At 34.8% G+C, this 20,112-nt stretch overlaps 1 protein-coding gene across 2 annotated transcripts in view; it reads right to left on the minus strand.

Moving 5' to 3' along the window:
* The window catches only part of LOC148944437 (RRP15-like protein), a 114,066-nt gene that overhangs the window by 63,442 nt on the left and 30,512 nt on the right, over window positions 1-20,112 (minus strand). Inside the window, exon 1 of one of the 2 annotated variants that reach the window (XM_089100442.1) lies at window positions 5,991-6,151. The exons of the other annotated variant lie outside the window; for it this stretch is intronic. The gene's annotated coding sequence lies outside the window, so the exon portion shown is untranslated. Of the gene's footprint in view, window positions 1-5,990; window positions 6,152-20,112 lie in introns of those variants that run through there. 2 annotated transcript variants of the gene reach the window in all.

Genomic DNA, 20,112 nt, shown 5'->3' on the forward strand with positions numbered 1-20,112 from the left:
GGAGGGACATTAAGAAAGTAAATTGCTATGAAATGGTCCTTGAAAAGTATTTCATGGTGTTGAGGTATCCAAAAAGCTGTAAAGTATAGTTGTGGGTGAAACAGATAAGTACTTCAAGTTGGAAAATGGGTTTAGAAGGAACATTAAGAAAGTAAATTGCTCTGAAATGATATTTGAAAAGTATTTCTTGGTGTTGTGACACTCAAAAAGCTATAAAGTATAGCTGTGTATGAAAAAGATAAGTACTTCAAGTTGAAAAATGGGTTTAGGAGGGACATTGAGAAAGTAACTTGCTCTGAAATGGTCTTTGAAAAGTATTTCTTGGTGTTGAGGTATCCAAAAAGCTGTAAAGTAAAGTTGTGGGTGAAAAAGATAAGTAATACAAGTTGGAAAATGGGTTTAAGAGGGACATTAAGAAAGTAACTTGATCTGAAATGCCAATTGAAAGGTATTTCTTGGTGTTGAGGTATCCAAAAAGCTGTAAAGTATAGTTGTGGATGAAAAAGATAAGTAATTCAAGTTGGAAAATGGGTTTAAGAGGGACATTCAGAAAGTAACTTGCTTTGAAATGCCTTTTGAAAGGTATTTCTTGGTGTTGAGGTATCCAAAAAGCTGTAAAGTATAGGTGTGGGGGAAAAAGATGAGTACTTCAAGTTGCAAAATGGGTTTAGGAGGGACATTAAGAAAGTAACTTGCTCTGAAATGGTCTTTGAAAAGTATTTCTTGGTGTTGAGGTATCCAAAAAGCTTTAAATTATAGTTGTGAGTGAAAAACATAAGTACTTCAAGTTCGAAAATGGGCTTAGGAGTGTCATTAAGAAAGTAACTTGCTCTGAAATGGTCTTTGAAAGGTATTTCTTGGTGTTGAGGTAGCCAAGAAGCTGTAAAGTATTGTTGTGGGTGAAAAAGATAAGTACTTCAAGTTGTAAAATGGGTTTAGGAGGGACATTAATAAAGTAACTTGCTCTGAAATGGTCTTTTAATAGTATTTCTTGGTGTTGAGGTATCCAAAAGCTGTAAAGTACAGTTGTGGGTGAAAAAGATAAGTACTTCAAGTTGCAAAATGGCTTTAGGATGAACATTAAGAAAGCAACTTGCTCTGAAATTGTGTTGTAATAGTATTTCTTGGTGTTGAGGTATACACAAAGGTGTAAAGTATAGTTGTGGGGGAAAAAGATAAGTACATCAAGTTGCAAAATGGGTTTAGGAGGGACATTAAGAATTTAACTTGTTCTGACATGGTCTTTCAAAAGTATTTCTTGGTGTTGAGACACTCAAAAAGCTGTAAAGTATAGTTGTTGGTGAAAAAGATAAGTACTTCAAGTTGGAAAATGGGTTTAGGAGGGACATTAAGAAAGTAACTTGGAAAATGGGTTTAGGAGGGATATTAAGAAAGTAACTTGCTTGTCTTAGTCGATTACGTCATTCTATGCCCATAAATGAATTCCCTTCATGATTTTCTGATAGGGTTCTACCGATTATGTAATCAATTTCTCATAAATGCATTTGTCCTAGTTGCTTACGTGATTCCATGCCCATAAATGAATTCCCGTCATGACCTCCTGATGTGTTTCTACCGATTATGTAATCAATGTCTCAGATATTAAATTGTCATAGTCGATTAAGTCATTCTTTACCCATACATGAATTCCCGTCATGATCTTTTGATAGAGTTCAACCGACTATGTAATCAATTTCTCAGAAATCCATTTGTCCTAGTTGATTATGTCATTCTATGCCCATAAATGGATTCCCGTCATGACCTTCTGATTGGGTTCTACCGATTATGTAATCAATTTCTCAGAAATCCATTTGTCCTAGTTGATTACGTCATTCTATGCCCATAAATGGATTCCCGTCACGAGCTCCTTATAGGGTTCTACCGATTATGTAATCAATTTCTCGGGAATTCTCTCCCTTTGATTACGCAATCAATATATCTCTTCCCCACCTTCACCTTAGAAACAACAAATTAATTCCCCTTTCTTGAATCAATAATTCCCCTTAGAAACAACAAATTAATTCCCATTTCGTGACATATCAAACAATCTTGACATCACCTGTGAGACATTATTAAACTTCGCCTGGAAACAATTTGATTAATGATTGACAGTACCTGTCAGACATTATTAAACTCTGCCTGGAAACAATTTGATTAATGACTGACAGCACAGTTGTTCCAAATTCCCAATCGCTTTAATTAACCACGTGTTCTCCCTAATGACTCTATGCATATGGCCAAAACAACAACAACAACAGCATCAACCTTGGAAATTTAGGTCATTGACCCCATTAACCACGTGTTCTCCCTAATGACTCTATGCACATGGACAAAACAACAACAACAACAATTGTCTTGTTCGGAGTAGCGCCCCCCTTTCTAAGACATTCGCTGAGAGCGTGCACTTACAACAACAACAACAAATAAATCTACCTTGACATTCGCTGAGAGCGTGCACTTGCCCAAAACAACAACATCGACCTTGGAAAAAGAGGTCATTGACCCCATTAACCACGTGTTCTCCCTAGGGACTCTATGCCCAAATTTGGTGTTAAAAAAAGTTGTAGGTGGCAGCACATGTGTTCGTTCTGTATTCAATAAGGCATCTCTACTGGTATTATGCTTCTATTTATAGTTGAACATCTGGCTAGTAGTTGTAGTAGTATAAGTATTTGTTATAGTAGTAGAAGCAGTAGTACGTACAGTAGTCCTAAAAGTTTTAACTTAATACCCTCAGGCGTTCCTGAGATATTGTTAATACACCCTTTTGATTTAGTTCAAGATCCATCCCAACATCACCTGAAAGTTTCACTTTACTGTTCATAGCCATTCCAGTACAGATACGCCTTTTTAACAACCCTGTTTGGTGAAACATGCCTTTCTTCATGCACTGAAAGTTTCAAATTAATGCGTCCAGCAGTTCCTGAGATATCGCAGTTCCCGAGTTTTTCTTTGGTTCAACGTCTCCCTCAATATTCCCTGAAAGTCTCACCTTAATACCCTTAGCCTTAGTAATAGTAGTAGATTTTGCAGTAGCAGTAGTAGTACTAGTAGTGGTAGTAGTATGTACATAGTGCCTTTTCATTAAAAACAACATCCCCCTCAACATACGCTGAAAGTGTCAAATTGATACTTTAAGCAGTTCCATTGATAATGCTGATACGCCTTTTTGACAGCCTGCATACACATATTGTGTTTCGATTTAGTTCAACATTTCCTGAATGTTTCAACGTAATATCATGAGGCTCAGTAGCAGTGTTGCGATGGGTGGTACAGATGTACCAGATTCAGTACAATTTAAGTTAGAAATTCTGTACAATTTTACCGAACTGGTACAAATTCAGGACATTTGCTCCAAAATCCAACGATTTTCCTTGATAGCCTTGAATGTTACTTCCTTGCTTGTACTTTTTGCACGTTCTAACCGCATCCAGGCTCATCATGGCACCCAGGAGCCGATGCCATGCTTCTCTCTAGAGTGTTAACTCGAAAGTTACAGCCTCTATGATCTCAAGCCAGTGACAATCCCAGGATTGCTTGAATTTGCGGAAGCCCACAATAGGCTCAAGGTCAAACTAGGCCAAACCACCTCAAACGGCTCATTTTGAAAGCATCAGACATTGGAGACAAGTGAGCGATCCCCGAATCTTCTCCTGACTTTGTTGTTCGAGACTCTGAAAGGCGAATGTCTAGTATATAGCATAAGCATTTTGATACAATATGTTCAAGTTTTACACCTCCCCTGCTTTCGGAGATCAAGTTTCACACCCAGAGAGAAGAACAGAGTGTACCATTGCTTTGCGGACTTGGTGCTTTGTGCATAGTGAGATTTTGTTGCGCTTCCAAAGGGATTCCTTCAGCTGCAGAGAGACGTCCCATATTGAGGATATATAACTCAGAATCTCCTCTGAGGATTTCGCAATTGTGTTTATCATTGAGTGAAGGTTTTTGAGCTACTGAACGTCTACTTATGGGTGCAGAACTGAGTTAGATTTTTAGTCATCATTAAGGTTTGTACCCGACTTTAATACAATTTAACTGCTATTTTAATCTGCTGTATCTGACTGTGTGAAGATCATCATTGTCAACACTGTCGTAATGAGTAGTGAGTTTTTTTAACTCCTGTCAAGCAATCTGACAAGAGTTTACGTTTGTTTGATTTAGATGTTGCTTTTAGATCTGATATTCAGATTGTGATTGCACTTTTCATACCAACGTATACTTCAATCATCTGTAAATCATATATTGCTATGATATCCATGGATTTTTTACAAGGTTGCTCAATCAGAATTCTATACTTCTGCCAACTATATCTGATTATTTTTTATTTTTTGATGATTTTAGAAAGTAATTTTAAACTCGCTTACCTTACCGGGTTAAACTAAAATCCTGCAAATAATCACTTAAATTATGCAACTAATCAAATTTTTCGAATTTGTTGCTTCGTGTTTCCTCCTATACTACTATTTTGCTGTGGAAAATGTTAATATATTTTTCCTTGTCCTTGTTTTTTTTCTGTAGGAAAATTTGACTTACTAGATTGTCATATTAATAGGTTTTATACTAAAAACAATTTTCATGTTAAGATGAAGCAAGCAAAACTTCAAAAGTTTTTAATAAGAACCTGGACACGCAGTTGAGAAAGCTAAGAGACAAGAAAATCCGACAGAATCACAGACTGTAGAGATAACAGAAAGGAACGCTGATATCCTAGCAAATGTGTGCAGTAATAATAATAGCAAAAGTGTGACCAGGATATGATTTCAGTAGATAAGAAAAGAATGATAGCAAATCTGAATCGTTCGGGTCTGACTCTGATGAAGAATGTGTTAAGGATGATACGACAATAAAGGCAAAGGCAGGAAAGAAAAGTCAAATTACAGACTCAAATTTAATTGGCGACTGGTTTTTCTGAAATCGACTTGCTTAAACGGATTCAGAAGAATGAAAAGGGTGGTACATGGGTTTTTTGCCGGGTTTTAATCAAAGTTACAGTAGAAGAACTACCCCTGCTCTTCGACATGTCAAAAATATCACAACAAGAATTTCGATGCACAGCAGCACACGACTGACCTATCAAAGATGCCCTCAAGCAAACTTGCATTTCAGAAGAATGTAATATTGCAGAAGAATATCGAAAATGCCGAGCTCAAGCTAAGTGACTTCAATACAGATTATAAGCGGCCTTTCAGGGTCATGGTGCATCTGCCAAACCCCCTAAAAAGTGTGTCTCCGGATTCCATGATTTCAGGTAAAATTACACGCAGCCGTGATAAAAAGTGAAATGTTAATGTGAAAAAATTAACACCGGTTGCAGAACAGTCTCTCTCAGAAAAACTTCAGAGATGAAAGTTTTTCAGTATTGCTGGATGAATGGACGGACAAATATAATATACTGTTAAATCAATGGCCGCTGTAGCTCTCTTCTGGTTTCCTCAGCTGAGACGTTTGCGATCGCTTGTTAGGGCTTTTTGAGCTGCATAAGCGACAGCCCAAATCATGAAAGAAGAAGTCGATAAGCTGCTTTGCGTTAGAAGTATTCCGCAACGTGAATTGCAGAGGGTTCGGATGGAATAATGTTTCTGTGAATATGGGAGAGCTAAAGGGGTTGAAGGTTCTGATGAAAGTTAACAATCCACATGTTGTTGCTGTCGACAGTATCCGCCGTAGCCTTGCTATGTGCGCGTCCAGCACCCCCAAGGAAATCTTTCTAGCATTTGACGAGTTTTTTCACTATATATGCAACTATATACAGCATTCACAAAAACAAATCGCAGCTTAGAGGAAGTTTTAGGGGATAGCGAACTCGGAAAGTCATAGACTGCTCAAAATCTGTGATGTCCGCTTGTCGTCCCTTGGGGCAGTAGTTTTGTGCATTTTTGAACAGTGGAGAGTACTTAGAAGTATACTTTTGCGAAGAATTCAAGGCCATAAAGCCGGGATTAGCGGAAAATCTCAATGGAAAAATGTTTATATCAAACTGTACTTACAGTTCTTGGGCTTTATTTTGTCACAAGTCAACAAGTTGCATGCTTTGCTTCAAGCAAAAGGGATTTGGTTGCACTGCCAAAGCGAAAATATCTGCAAATTATTAAATACCATGTTTAGCTTTTATTTTCTACGTCCAGAGGTATTTCCCATCGAACCAGTGATGAACCAAGTAGACTGACAATCTGAAAAGTTAAATTCTCAGTTCGGATTAATCCCTGCTGAATATAAGCGTTTGCCTCCTCAGTACTTAAGAAGTTTAGAGCTTTTTTTGATGAAAAACTGAATGAGCTTCAAAATGATCTTGGCTTCACAAAATATTCAGAGCTTTGCACGTTCATGTGCTCTGTCATGCCCCTTCCACACTCATCCAATAGTGTCAAACGCATTTCTAGAGAAGTCTCAGATATCAAAACGAAGTTTCGAAACTGCCTTGCAGCTGAAATCATTTATTCCTCGATTCTTACTGGGGAGTAGATCCGCGACCACGTCAGTCACCAAATGGACTGACAAAGCAAAAGTTTAGGGCTAAATATGCGAATCTTAACACATTTAACATGTGTTTCACTCATTTTTCTAAGTGAAGTTCCTAAAAAAGCTCTTACAAATTAAATTTCTTAGTTACCATATTATGTTCTAAGATACATTTCTAAGCTCATATCATTGGGTTCAGTCTATTTCAAAAGTTACCTCCATTTTTATTTCAGTGATAAACTTGAAGACTGAAAATTTTCATTCAGGCAATGTCAAACGATACATTAAAGAGAAAAGTTTCTAGTAGCAAACCTTTAAGCGCCTAAGCATTGAGACAGATGCTTATATAGATTTTCTAATTCATAGCCAGCTGTTCGTTTGCTGCAGGTGTAATTTTGAAATTATTCTGTAAAGAATTCATTTTATATCTAGCTTATTACCGGTACTATAGTTCATGTTTTGATACAGAAAATTGAAGTTTCGTGCTGTTTACAAATTACAGTCCTTGTTATGCTGGACTTTTTTTCTACGGTCGTGCCACAAAAGTAGGGATGTTGTTATTTTCTTTTTCAATATTTTTGATTTGCATATTCAACTTAAGTTGCACTCGTTTTAAGATTCATTTATTCATTTATATTAGTATCTATTGAATGTTTGTTTGTTATGATTGTTTATTTGATTTTTGTTCGTTTTGGGTTTCATTCATGCTTCAATAGCCAAATATTTTTGTTTGTTTTAAGCTTTATTGCATGTTCAAACTAAGTTTTATTCGTTTTAAGATTTATTTATACATTTATATTAGTACCTGTTGTAGTTTTTTTTTGCTATGAATGTCTATTTAATTTCTATTCGTTTTGGGTTTCATGTATTCCTTAGTAGTAATTTCTGGTCATTTTGAGTTTGAGTTATTGTAGGTTTGCATTTCTTCTGATCTTAAGTTTAATATGGCCTTTACTTTTCTTTGAAAAACTTCTTTTTCGGATTTTTGTTTTGTTTTTGTTTTTTTGGTTAATGCCTTTTCGTTTTTGATTGCCAAAGTTTTAAGTTTTTCAAGATTCCCTATTTGAAAACAAATTTTTATTCCAAAAGGAATTCCAAAATAAAAACTTATGTGTCTGGAAATATGCTTGGCAAGAACTAATAAATTTAAACTGAATATTTGATATATAATGATATTAATTGCTGAAAGCTCATCAGCTCAAGATTTTATTTCACTGCAATTTTCATTTTATTTTCAATGTTGTAACCAGTACAAAAGAAAATATTTGTAATATAATTCGTTTTGGTAAAGCACCAAATACCCAGTAGACTTTTTGCTTTTACCTTTAGGGGAACGGGCAGATGCCAAACTCCTGTTTCTAGCGAAAACAATAGGTGTCTTGAAAAATCTTGGAAAGAGCTAATAAAATTAAACAGATTTTCCCATGATTTTCGGAATAAAGTATTTTTAATAAATTTGTGTGTGTGTGTGTGTGTGGGGGGGGGGAATTTCATATCTTTTTGAATAAAATATTGTTAGTAAGTTTTTTTTGTGGGGGGGGGGGGTCGTACCATAGAGGGAGGGCCAGGGGTCAGCTCCCATGATTTTTTGAATAAAATATCGTTGATTAATTTTTTTTTTGGAATGGGGGGAGGGGGTCGAGCAATGGAGGGAGGACCAGGAGTTAGCTCCGATGCTTTTTGGAATAATGGATTGTTAGTAATTTTTTTTGGGGGGGAGTGAGGAGGCTGGGCCATAAAGGGAGGGCCAAGGGGTCAGCTCTTGGATTCTTGGAATAAAATATCGTTTATGAGTTGTTTTTTTTTGGGGGGGGGGGGTGGGGGGTTCAGGCCATAGAGGGAGGATCAGGGGTCAACTCCCATGACTTATCATTGTTAAGTTTTTTCGAAGGGGAGGAGGAGAGTTGGGATATGGAGGGACAGGGGGTCAGCGTCCATAATTTCCGGAATAAAATATCATAAATTTTGTTTTTGAGTGGGGGCGAGGTCGAAATTATCTGATCTTTGAACTATTTTAAGACCCCCGCATAAAATCCTTCTATGTTCATTAGGGCATAACTTACAAAACTTGCCCCTGGGCTCTTGGGGGCTGTGTTGACCCAGAAGTTTTTATTATCTGATTTTTGACCATATTTTAACAAACTGGCTATCTTAAAAATTCGACCTCCCCTTCCATAAGAATCTTATTTACCCCGGGGCATAATTTAAAACACATGCCCCGGGTTCTGGGGGGTTACGTAAACCTCGGTGTTTTGTTTTATGATCTCTGGTCTATTTTGAACAAAATAACTATCTCAAAATTCTTGTCAGATACGTGCGGAGGGGGTGCTATTGGCCCTCCGATCGCTTTGAACTCTTAAAAAGGAAATTAGAATTTTCAATTTATAACCATTTAAGTCCCCTCCGAAGTTTAAGAGACCACCACTTCCACAAAACCTCATCTGTCCCCGGGGCATAAGTTACAACCCTTCCCTCGGGCTTGGGGGGGGGCTTTGTTGACCCTGAAGTTTTTGTAATCCGATCTTTGGACTATTTTGAATAGAATCGTCATTTGAAAATTTTGATCGGATGTATTTGGAAAAATGTATTTGGAATTTTTATTGGATATATAAGTAGTGATGTAGTAATATAAGAGAGCGGACAGTCCCCCCACCATACAAGCAGACAGTACTCCTTTATAGTGTCAATTAAAGGTAGCAGACAGATAGGACATTACTGTATGAATTAAAAGTAGCAGACAGATAGAAATCACCACGCCTAAAAAGGTCATATCTTTGGTTGGTTTTTTATGTTGTAGTTATAATCAGCATACCATGAAAATTCGTGCAGTTCACAGTACAACCATTTTGTATTAAATTTCATGTTTCTGATAGTCATGGCTGTTCACATATCATGCATAAATCGATGGTTGTTATCATGGTATGGTTGAATGAAGTTGATGGCTATGAAATTCTGTCTGTTAAGCAATATTTTACGCGTGTTTTTTTATGTTTGGCCTTGAACACGGGTATAAAAACTCTGACGATGATTTATTTTCTCAGTTCAAAAAACAATCCTTAGAAATCCTTGGAAATCAAGTAGTGAGGTGATTATGAGTATGTACCATCAAGGACCGTAAGCATCATTGACCCTAACCACCAAGAACCTCAACCTCAGAAGCCTCACCATACCCCCAACCTCCAAGAGGCCCCCTCCCCCAACTTTTCACCCCCTCCCCCCCAAATTTTAGGCCCCCTCCCCCAATTTTTTTTTAACATGGTATTTTTTTCAACTTTTTTTTTACATCCCTTGGAATGATATTAAACATACTTAAAACATAAAAAAATCACATTTAATATTTCTCAAATTCAAAATGAGAATGATATAGAAATATTAGTCTGTGACTTTTATTATAGAAAAATATTGTTTGTAGTAGCACTTTTTTTGTTGGACTAAATTTTTTTTTTGGATATCGAAATTATTCAACTTTTTTTTTACATATCTTAAAATGACATGAAATATGCTTAAGGCTCTAGCAATCGTACTCTATGCTTGCTCAGAGACACGATGCGGTTTTCCCACTGGTTCTCTATTGCCGGTTATCGACACTACCTAGTTTATTGCATGTATTAAATCAGTATTTTGTACGCCGTGGAAGGATAAACACATAACTAATATCTCTAAGAAGTGAAGATGAAGCACTTTAAGAAAGTGTGTTCACATGATAGTGTTATTGTAGCATTGAATGCTGACAAGGAGAATTATTTAAACTATGAAGTAAGTACAAGTGGTAGCACTATCAGAAACGTATGCTTGCATTGTCATGACAGTAAGGAATTAAATTTCTTTGGAGTAAATGAACCAAAAAATACCAAAGACAAGACGCATATTGAATATGTCGTTGACACACCAATAAATATTGTGTATGGCTCAAAATAGAATAATGATTGTTCCACTAATTAGGAACTAAGACAAGAGAATAGCTACAATATAAAGAAACAGCATAGTCAACTATTTCAAGCAACAGATTCAAAATGTCCAAAGCTGACCATTTATATCAATAATGTATCATAATATATTTTTTGTATTAATGACATTATTTCATTAAAAATATATTATGCATTACATTGTTACGTGGTACACTTATAGCTTAGTTTAGTTTAAGTTAAGAGTTTTAGTTTAGAGTTATAGCGTAGTTTAGTTTTAGTTAAGAGTTTTAGTTTAGAGTTTAGAGTTTAGAGTTTTAGCTTAGAGTTTTATCTTAGAGTTCTAGTTTAGTTTTAGTTAAGAGTTTTAGTTTTGAGTTTAGAGTTTTAGCTTAGAGTCTTATCTTAGAGTTTTAGTTAGAGTTTATAGTTTATTTTAGTTTTAGTTAAGAGTTATAGTTTAGTTTTAGTTAAGAGTTTTAGTTTAGAGTTTTAGTTTAGAGTTTCAGTTAGAGTTATAATTTAGTTTAGTTTTAGTCATGAGTTTTAGTTTAGACTTATAGTTTAGTTTTAGTTAAGAGTTTTAGTTTGGAGTTTAGATTATTAGCTTAGAGTCATAGTTTAGAGTTTTATTTAGAGTTATAGTTTAGTTTAGTCTCAGTTAAGAGTTTTAGTTTAGAGTTGTAGTTTAGTTTTAGATAAGAGTTTTAGTTTAGAGTTTTAGTTTAAAGTCTTAGCTTAGAGTTTTAGTTAGAGTTATAGTCTAGTTTAGTTGTAGTTTAGTTTAGAGTTGTAGTTTAGTTAAGAGTTTTAGTTTAGAGTTTAGAGTTTCAGTTTAGAGTCTTAGCTTAGAGGTTTAGTTTAGAGTCTTAGATTGGAGTTTTAGTTAGAGTTATCGTTTAGTTTTAGTTAAGAGTTTTAGTTTAGAGTTTAGATTTTTACTTTAGAGTCATAGCTTAGAGTTTTTAGTTACACTTATAGTTTAGTTTCAGTTAAGAGTTTTAGTTTAGAGTTATAGTTTAGTTTAGTTTTAGTTAAGAGTTTTAGCTTAGAGTTTTAACCTAGAGTCTTAGCTTAGAGTTTTTAGTTACACTTATAGCTTAGTTTAGTTTCAGCAAAGAGTTTTAGTTTAGAGTTATAGTTTCATTTAGTTTTAGTTAAGAGTTTTAGCTTGGAGTTTTAGTTTAGAGTTATAGTTTAATTTAGTTATAGTTAAGAGTTTTAGCTTGGAGTTTTAGCCTAGAGTCTTTGCTTAGAGTTATTAGTTACACTTATAGTTTAGTTTAATTTCAGCTAAGATTTTTAGTTTAGAGTTATAGTTTGGTTTAGTTATAGTTAAGAGTTTTAGCCTAGAGTTTTAGCCTAGAGTCTTAGCTTAGAGTTTTTAGTTACACTTATAGTTTATTTTAGTTTCAGTTAAGAGTTTTAGTTTAGAGTTTAGAGTTTCAGTTTAGAGTCTTAGCTTAGAGTTTTAGTTTAGAGTCTTAGATTGGAGTTTTAGTTAGAGTTATAGTTTAGTTTTAGTTAAGAGTTTTAGTTTAGAGTTTAGATTTTTACTTTAGAGTCATAGCTTAGAGTTTTAGTTATATTTATAGTTTAGTTTAGTTTCCGCTAACAGTTTTAGTTTAGAGTTATAGTTTAATTTAGTTTTAGTTAAGAGTTTTAGCTTGGAGTTTTAGCCTAGAGTCTTAGCTTAGAGTTATTAGTTATACTTATAGTTTAGTTTAGTTTCAGCTAAGAGTTTTAGTTTAGAGTTATAGTTTGGTTTAGTTTTAGTTAAGAGTTTTACCTTAGAGTTTTAGCCCAGAGTCTTAGCTTAGAGTTTTTAGTTACACTTATAGTTTAGTTCAGTTAAGAAATTTAGTTTAGAGTTATAGTTTAGTTTAGTTTTACTTAAAAGTTTTACTTTAGAGTTTTAGCCTAGAGTCGTAGCTTAGTGCTTTTAGCTACACTTATAGTTTAGTTTAGTTTCAGTTAAGGGTTTCAGTTTAGAGTTTTAGCTTAGAGTCTTATCTTAGAGTTTTAGTTAGAGTTTATAGTTTAGTTAGTTTTAGTTGAGAGTTTTAGTTTAGAGTTTAGAGTTTTAGTTTAGAATCTTAGCTTTCAGTTAGAGTTATAATTTAGTTTAGTTTTAGTCATGAGTTTTAGTTTAGACTTATAGTTTAGTTTTAGTTAAGAGTTATAGTTTAGCGTTTAGAGTATTAGCTTAGAGTCATAGCTTAGAGTTTTAGTTAGAGTTATAGTTTAGTTTAGTCTCAGTTAAGAGTTTTAGTTTAGAGTTGTAGTTTAGTTTTAGTTGAGAGTTTTTGTTTAGAGTTTTACTTTAGAGTTTTAGCTTAGAGTTTTAATTAGAGTTATAGTTTAGTCTAGTTTTAGTTTAGTTTAGAATTGTATTTTAGTTTTAGTTTAGATTTTTAGTTTAGAGTTTTAGTTTAGATTTTAGAGTTTAGAGTTTTAGTTTAGAGTCATAGCTTAGAGTTTTAGTTAGAGTTATATTTTAGTTTAGAGTTGTAGTTTAGTTAAGAGTTTTAGTTTAGAGTTTCAAATTTAGAGTTTTAACTTAGCGTTTTAATTTTGATTCATAGCTTAGAATTTTAGTTAGAGTTATAGTTTAGTTTTAGTTTGGAGTTTTAGTTTAGAGTTTAGATTTTTACTTTAGAGTCATAGCTTAGAGTTTTAGTTATATTTATAGTTTAGTTTAGTTTTAGTTGAGAATTTAATGTTTTAGTTTAGAGTCTTAGCTTAGAGTTTTAGTTAGAGTTGAAGTTTAGTTTAGTTTTAGTTAAGAGTTTTTTTTTAGAGTGGTAGTTTAGTTTTAGTTAATAGTTTTATTTGAGAGTTTTACTTTATAGTCCTAGCTTAGAGTTTTAGTTAGAGTTATAGTTTAGTATAGTTTTAGTTTAGTTTAGAGTTGTAGTTTAGTGTTAGTTAAGATTTTTAGTTTAGAGTCTTAGCTTAGAGTTTAGACTTTAGAGTTTTAGTTTAAAGTCTTAGCTTAGAGTTTTAGTTAGAGTTATAGTTTAGTTTAGTTGTAGTTTAGTTAAGAGTTTTAGTTTAGTTAAGAGTTTTAGTTTAGAGTTTCAGTTTAGAGTCTTAGCTTAGAGTTTTAGTTTAGTCTTAGCTTGGAGTTTTAGTTAGATCTTGACCTGTCAAGACGTCTTGTTTTGAAATAAATGACGCTTGTGATTTTTAAGTGAAGACGTGAGATCAGCCTTGTGAACTTTTCTTTAGCAAGTACCAGTGCTAATCCTGGCTTAGGCGACCAAGTTTTAGTTGAAGATATAGCTTCCAATTCAAGGTCTGTCTTGTTTTTATTCCTTAGCCTAGAATGTCCCATCCTTGTAATGAATGCTACAGAAAATGTGGAACTGGGTCTTTCCAGTGTTCTAAGTGCAATGCTTGGTTGCACCCTGCTTGTGCTGGCATAACAAAAAGTAATCGCCTTAAAAACCGTAATTGGTTATGCGTTCAATGCCGAGCGTCGATGGTTGAAAATGACGTGATTAATACCATCGCTAATAAACCAGAAGTGGTTCAACCAATCGAGGCTGTAAAATCCTCCGTTATTTCGGATGAAAAAAATTGATCCATCTACAACGAAAATCAACCTAAAGTGATCGTTCGAAGTGGTATTACAAAGCCCCCTACTATGCCTTGTGCTTCGGGTAATGTCAACACTAGTTCTGATGGATCGATTGATTCTACAAAAATAACCACAGCCCATCATTACCAAATTTCCCCCCAAATCTATGGTTCCAGTAAAGGTGAATCGGCAAGCATTGCAGAAACGGCTAGTGTCTTCGAGCCCCATACCTGTGAAGATTGCATAAAAAAAGACACGGAAATCGTCAATCTCAGGAAACGGATTACTAATCTTGAATTTCTTTATGATAGTTTATCTGATCTTTATGAGCGTCATAAAAGTGATGTTTTCAAGGACAATGAGATCAAAATGTTAAAAGTCGGTTTTCAGCTAGCAATTGTTGATGCTAAACATGAATTCAAATGCCCTACGTCGCCCAGTGTTTCTCCTTCAGCTGATACTTCTAATTTAAATATGCATTATCCAAATTCTTCAAGTTGCGTAAAAACTGTAAAACCCTTTGAATCTGAAAACTTCAATATATGTAATCAAGCAAGTGCTAGTGCACTTCCTTTGGCAGAATTTTTTCAAGGGATTAAAAAGGTTACACAAACTAATTCTTCTGACCTTGTTTTAACTGAAGATAATTTATTCTTGAAATCCAGTGGTAATGACATCTTTAAAGATTGACAATTATCTTGAACTTACAAGCGGTAATTATCACCCAAATGCAATAATATATTCAAAAAAATGAGTTCCGTGATCTTAAGTGCAATCAACCGAAAGTGTGCTTTAGTTTTTAAGACAGTAGATGCATGTCTAGTAAATGTAAATATCTACAAATTGGTAAGTTTCATGTTTTTAGCCGTTGTATGAATAATTTTTGCAAATACCCCCATGTTGATATCTGCAAACGCTTTTCAAGTGGGAGATGCTTCGGCTGTGAAAAACATCATATCAAATGGCCCATTAAGAGTCGTAGTAGGTGCCAAAAAACTGAGCAACAAACCAAACGTTTTTTAGGTCGACGCCGACAGTATTCACGACCCCCCCCCCTCCCCTAGGTCGTGTTCCATTCAATTTTCGTGCTTATCTCCCTGCATACCCGATACAGCACAGTATACCTCAGGAACCCATCCCTCGAAACAATCCTCCGCCCCATTTACTTACGCCTGCCCAGTTAGTCCAACCCCCACAATCACTGTACTCAATTCGGACCATCCCCAAACCCCCCCCGTACTCATTTTCCTCCCAAAAATCCCCTTCCTTTCGACTCCGTTCTTCTCCGTGCGTCCAAGAATTTACCGTCCGGTTCTGGACTCCACCCGTTATTTGCCGAAACAAACCCGACCCCTCCCCTCTCAGACACCCCCCACCTCACTTCCCTCCCTCAGCATCATCTTGCCCCCCCCCAACCCCCATATAAAGATAACTCCCAAGTTGAATTATTACCAGATCACCAGGAAACCTTTCTCCCTTTCCTTGCACGTTATCCCCCCTGGCTACCCTACCAGTATAACTCTGGTTTAAGAGTAAGCAGGCAGAATGATCCACAGGAAACACATCCATGCAAAATTTCTAAAACTTCAAATAGTAAGACGAATTCCACCGCAGTTCCATCCCAACTTAATAACATTCCCATAATTCGTTGGCTGTCCTCCTTTTCTCTCAAGCCCGGTCCAGTCCCGCTTTTTAATAATGCCTCAAAACCACACCCTTACCCACAGCACCCTTCTCATAAACTTCAACCCCAAATAACTCCTTCCTGAATTGAAAAAAAATCCCAATACCCAAATCGGTTAAAATTTCCAACTTTCCTACTTACCAATGCTGAGAGCCTGAATTTTGACAAAATTACCGAACTCGAGGGTATCTCTGAAATTCATAAAATTAATGTTATTGCTGTGACAGAGGTTCAGTCCCAGAACCCAGATCTCCTAAAAATTAGCAATTATATTCAGTTCATAAAACTTCGCCCTCCCGACCACCCTCTTGGGAAAAAAGGGGGTGGTATATTTTTTTTTTGTCCGAGATAACCTACAACCTAAACTCATCCCCACCCCCAACTTATCAGATTATGATGAAATTCTATGGCTGAGCCTTCGACCGAAAGTACTTCCCCGCCCTTTCAATTTAATTGTAACCGCCGTCTTTTATCATTCCCCTAACCAATGTTTTGACCAGGAACGCAAATTTATCCAACATTTTCTTATAAGTGCTGACTTTGTGTTATCAAAGTATCCGAACGCTGGTATTTGCTTACTTGGTGATGCGAATGACCTGAGGATAGACTCTATCTGCACCTCTCTTAATATTAAACAACTGGTTAAAATATCTACAACAAAAGGTAACACCTCTCTGGATGTTATTTGTTCAAACATGAGTAAGTTTTATAACTCCCCGCAAGCACTGCCACCACTAGGAGGCAGTTACCACTATTGTCTTCTTTTTCTCCCTCCTCAGCCATTGAACATTCCTTTACTACCTTCATTGGGGTTTGCCGTCCCCTCAGTGACGCAGGACTTTTTTCTTTTGGATCATGGCTGACCAGTGAAAGTTGGCCAGGTCTTTATAATTCTAATAACCTTGACGACAAAATTTTGATTTTTCACAAAAAACTAATTGATTCCTATTCATTATGTTTCCCGGAAAAAAAAAATCAGAAAGTGCTCCAGTGATAAACCTTATATAAATAATCACATAAAAATATTAATCCGCGCGAAAATAAGCTTATTTAAGAGGGGTAATTTAGCAGAAGCAAATAAGTTAAGAAGGGAATTAAAAAGTCTAATTAGAAAAGCTGCCCGAGCCTATTATAAAAATAAAATTAAATACTTGTGCCATGATAAACCAAAGAACTGGTACTCTGAAATTAAAAAACTTACCGGCAAGAGTCAAGAACAACTAAATTTTAATATAAATGAACCTCCAAAGACCCCAGCTAATAACCTCAATAAGTTTTCGGCTTCTATTGCCCAGAGTCTCCCACCACTATCTTACGAATTTCCAGATATTCCTGTTCCTTTTTCACTCCCACATATCTCTCCACTTGATGTTGTAAAAAAAATTGAAAAACTAAAACGATCAAGCATTTGCCCTTTAGATATTCCTGTTCCTCTGATTAAAGCTTTCAGTGATTACCTCTCAAAACCCCTATCCACCCTGTTCAATGAAATTACCGAATTTGGATAGTTCACTCAATATTGGAAAAAAGGCTTTATTACCTCAATCAAAAAGAAAAATGGGAAGCCTGGTTTTGATGGTATTCGTCCTATTACCCTCACCTCGATTTTTTCAAAATTGTATGAAAGTTTTCTCGTAGACTGGCTTAAGATGAAAGTCCTCCCCCTCATTCATCTTAGACAGTTTGGTAATCTTAAATCCACGTCAACCTCTCATTACCTGATCCATCTTGTTGATACCATGGGTAAACTACATGAAAAAACTAACACTTGGCTTAATCTAATTTCTATTGATCTTCAAAAAGTTTTTGATTTGATTAACCACAATTTACTCATAGATAAACTTATAAATGAATTCCAAATTGAAACTTTCCTTGTTAAGCTTGTTGCCTCTTTTCTTTCTAATAGATCTCAAGCAGTTAAATATTTAAATTGTTTCTCAGATCATCTCACCCTATTTAATTGCATTCCTCAGGGGACTATTTTCGGCCCTCTCTTTTTTTCACTAATGATTAATGACCTATCAGCCCTTTAAGAGAATAGATGTAAAATTTTCAATGACTTGACAGATTTAGAGATATGTCATAAAAACATCTTTAGCAACCCAATGGGCATACTCAAAGATATTGCCTGTGAGGCCTCTTCCCTTGACATGACTGTTAACCCTTCTAAATCCGCAATAGTCTCAGTAAGTTTCCTTAAATCCCATCCCCATTTTCTTGCTCCTGTTTCTCCTGAAACCTCTGTCACATCTCTTAAACTCCTTGGTGTTACAATTTCTTCTAATTTGAAATGGGATGCCCATATAAATAATATCCTACGACAAGCAAACTCCTCGCTTTCCCTTCTTAAACTTTTAAATAAATTCAGTTGGCCCCAATCACATTTACTACAAGTATACATTTCTTTTGTGCGTCCCATATTAGAGTACGCTTGTCCTGTGTGGCACCCTGGCCTCTCTAATGAAGCAACAAAAAAAAATTGAAAATGTCCAAAAGAGAGCTCTAAGAATTATTTTTAAAGAGGGCAAGATACCGTATTTGTATTTGTTAAATATTTCAAACCTAGAGACCCTCGAGAGACGAAGAAATAATTTGTGCCTCCGTTTTTCTAAAAATGCCATAACAAACCCTCGGACGGCAACTATTTTCCCCAAACGTCACTCCCCATCCAGATTACGGCCGCCTTGAGCTGTTTCTGATCCCATCCCTGTTTTGTCCCCCATTCACTGCGTTACTTCGAGATATGAAAGAACTTTTGTCCCCTTTATTACAGATAAAATTAATAAAATGTCCCAATAGTTTCTTTTTTTTTCTTTTTTTTTGTGTCCCCCCCCCCCTTCTTGACCAGTTTTATTTTTTAACTCTTTTATTGACTTACTGTAGTTGGATTATTGACACTTTCTTAGTGTATATTTTAATTCATATGCATTTATGTCTCGCTCTTTTTTTCTGTGTATATACGTTTATTCCCCCCCCCCCTCCCTTTTTTTAGATCCGTTATAATTCTTTTTCTAATTCGTATTTGTGTATGCTTCTTTTGACCAGTTTTTATCATTTTAAATTTTTCATTGACTTTTTACAGTTTTAATTATTGACTGTTAAATGATTGTTAATTATGATTTTTCTATTTCGTTGTTGTTGTTTCATTTTTGACAGTTTTAGTGCTATCATTTATATTGTCGACTCCAAAGTCCAAATTTGGCCCTTTGTGGGCTTGTGATAGTGATCTTTTTGAAATAAATATCTTATCCTATCTTACCTAGAGTTATCATTTAGTTTTAGTTAAGACTTTTAGTTTAGAGTTTTACTTTAGAGTCATAGCTTAGAGTTTTTAGTTACAATTATAGTTTAGTTTAGTTTCAGTTAAGAGTTTTCTAGAGTTATAGTTTAGTTTAAGTTAAGAGTTTTAGCTTAGAGTTTTAACCTAGAGTCTTAGCTTAGAGTTTTTAGTTACACTTATAGTTTAGTTTAGTTTCAGCTAAGAGTTTTAGTTTAGAGTTATAGTTTAATTTAGTTTTAGTTGAGAGTTTTAGCATGGAGTTTTAGCCTAGAGTCTTAGCTTAGAGTTTTTAGTTACACTTTTGAATTGGATCATATGAAGGTGGAGAAAAAAGTGTTTAACCGATTAGCAGTTAAGGTAACCTCGAAGAGCATGTTAACTCATAGCTTATTTATTAAAAATTTGGAACAATATCAATATATGGAAATGGTTAACGATGATAAAATGGTCTTATGACTTGACATAGCTTTACTTCTTCGATGTGTTCTGTATAATACACAAGTGGTCTTTGAACAGTGTTGCCAATTCAAAATAGAGCTTAACGTTATAGTATACTAAAAAGTTGAAACTAAGAGAGATGTAGATGGCAAGAAAATAATTTAATAATGGAATTCAGAACAAACCTTAGAATTCCTTGAAAATCAAGTAGTAAGGTGTATGTGAGTACGAACCATCAACGATCATAAGCACCAACGACCCTAACCACCAGAGACCTCAACCCCCCAAAGGTCCCCTATCCCCAAACTTGAAGGGCGCCCTTTCCCTCCAACTTTGCCCCCCCCCATTTTTAAAATTTTTTTTTTAATTTTTTTTTAATTTTTTTTTTTTTAACATGATATATTTTTTCAACTTTTTTTTTACATCTCCAAATCATATCAGAAAAATAGAATGACCGTTTTGATTTAAATTTTAAAATATATTCTTGTGCATACACATACTCCTATTGATGAGGACTGATGGTTCTAATTCAATATTTTTTGCATGAAAGCAAACTATTTTTTTTAAATAAATTTTATTTTGGACTTTGAAATTATTCAACTTTTTTTTACATCTCTAAATCATATTAGAAAAATAGAATGAAACTTCTGATATAAATTTTAAAATATATTCTTGTGCATACCCCTATTCCTAATTATGGGAACTGATGATCCTAATTCAATATTTTTTTTTCATAAAAGTAAACTATTTTTTTTAACTA

Source organism: Artemia sp. Qi Xiang Cuo, chromosome 14 (assembly GCF_049724085.1).
Source record: "Artemia sp. Qi Xiang Cuo chromosome 14, ASM4972408v1, whole genome shotgun sequence".
NCBI classification, from domain to species: Eukaryota; Metazoa; Arthropoda; class Branchiopoda; order Anostraca; family Artemiidae; genus Artemia; species Artemia sp. Qi Xiang Cuo.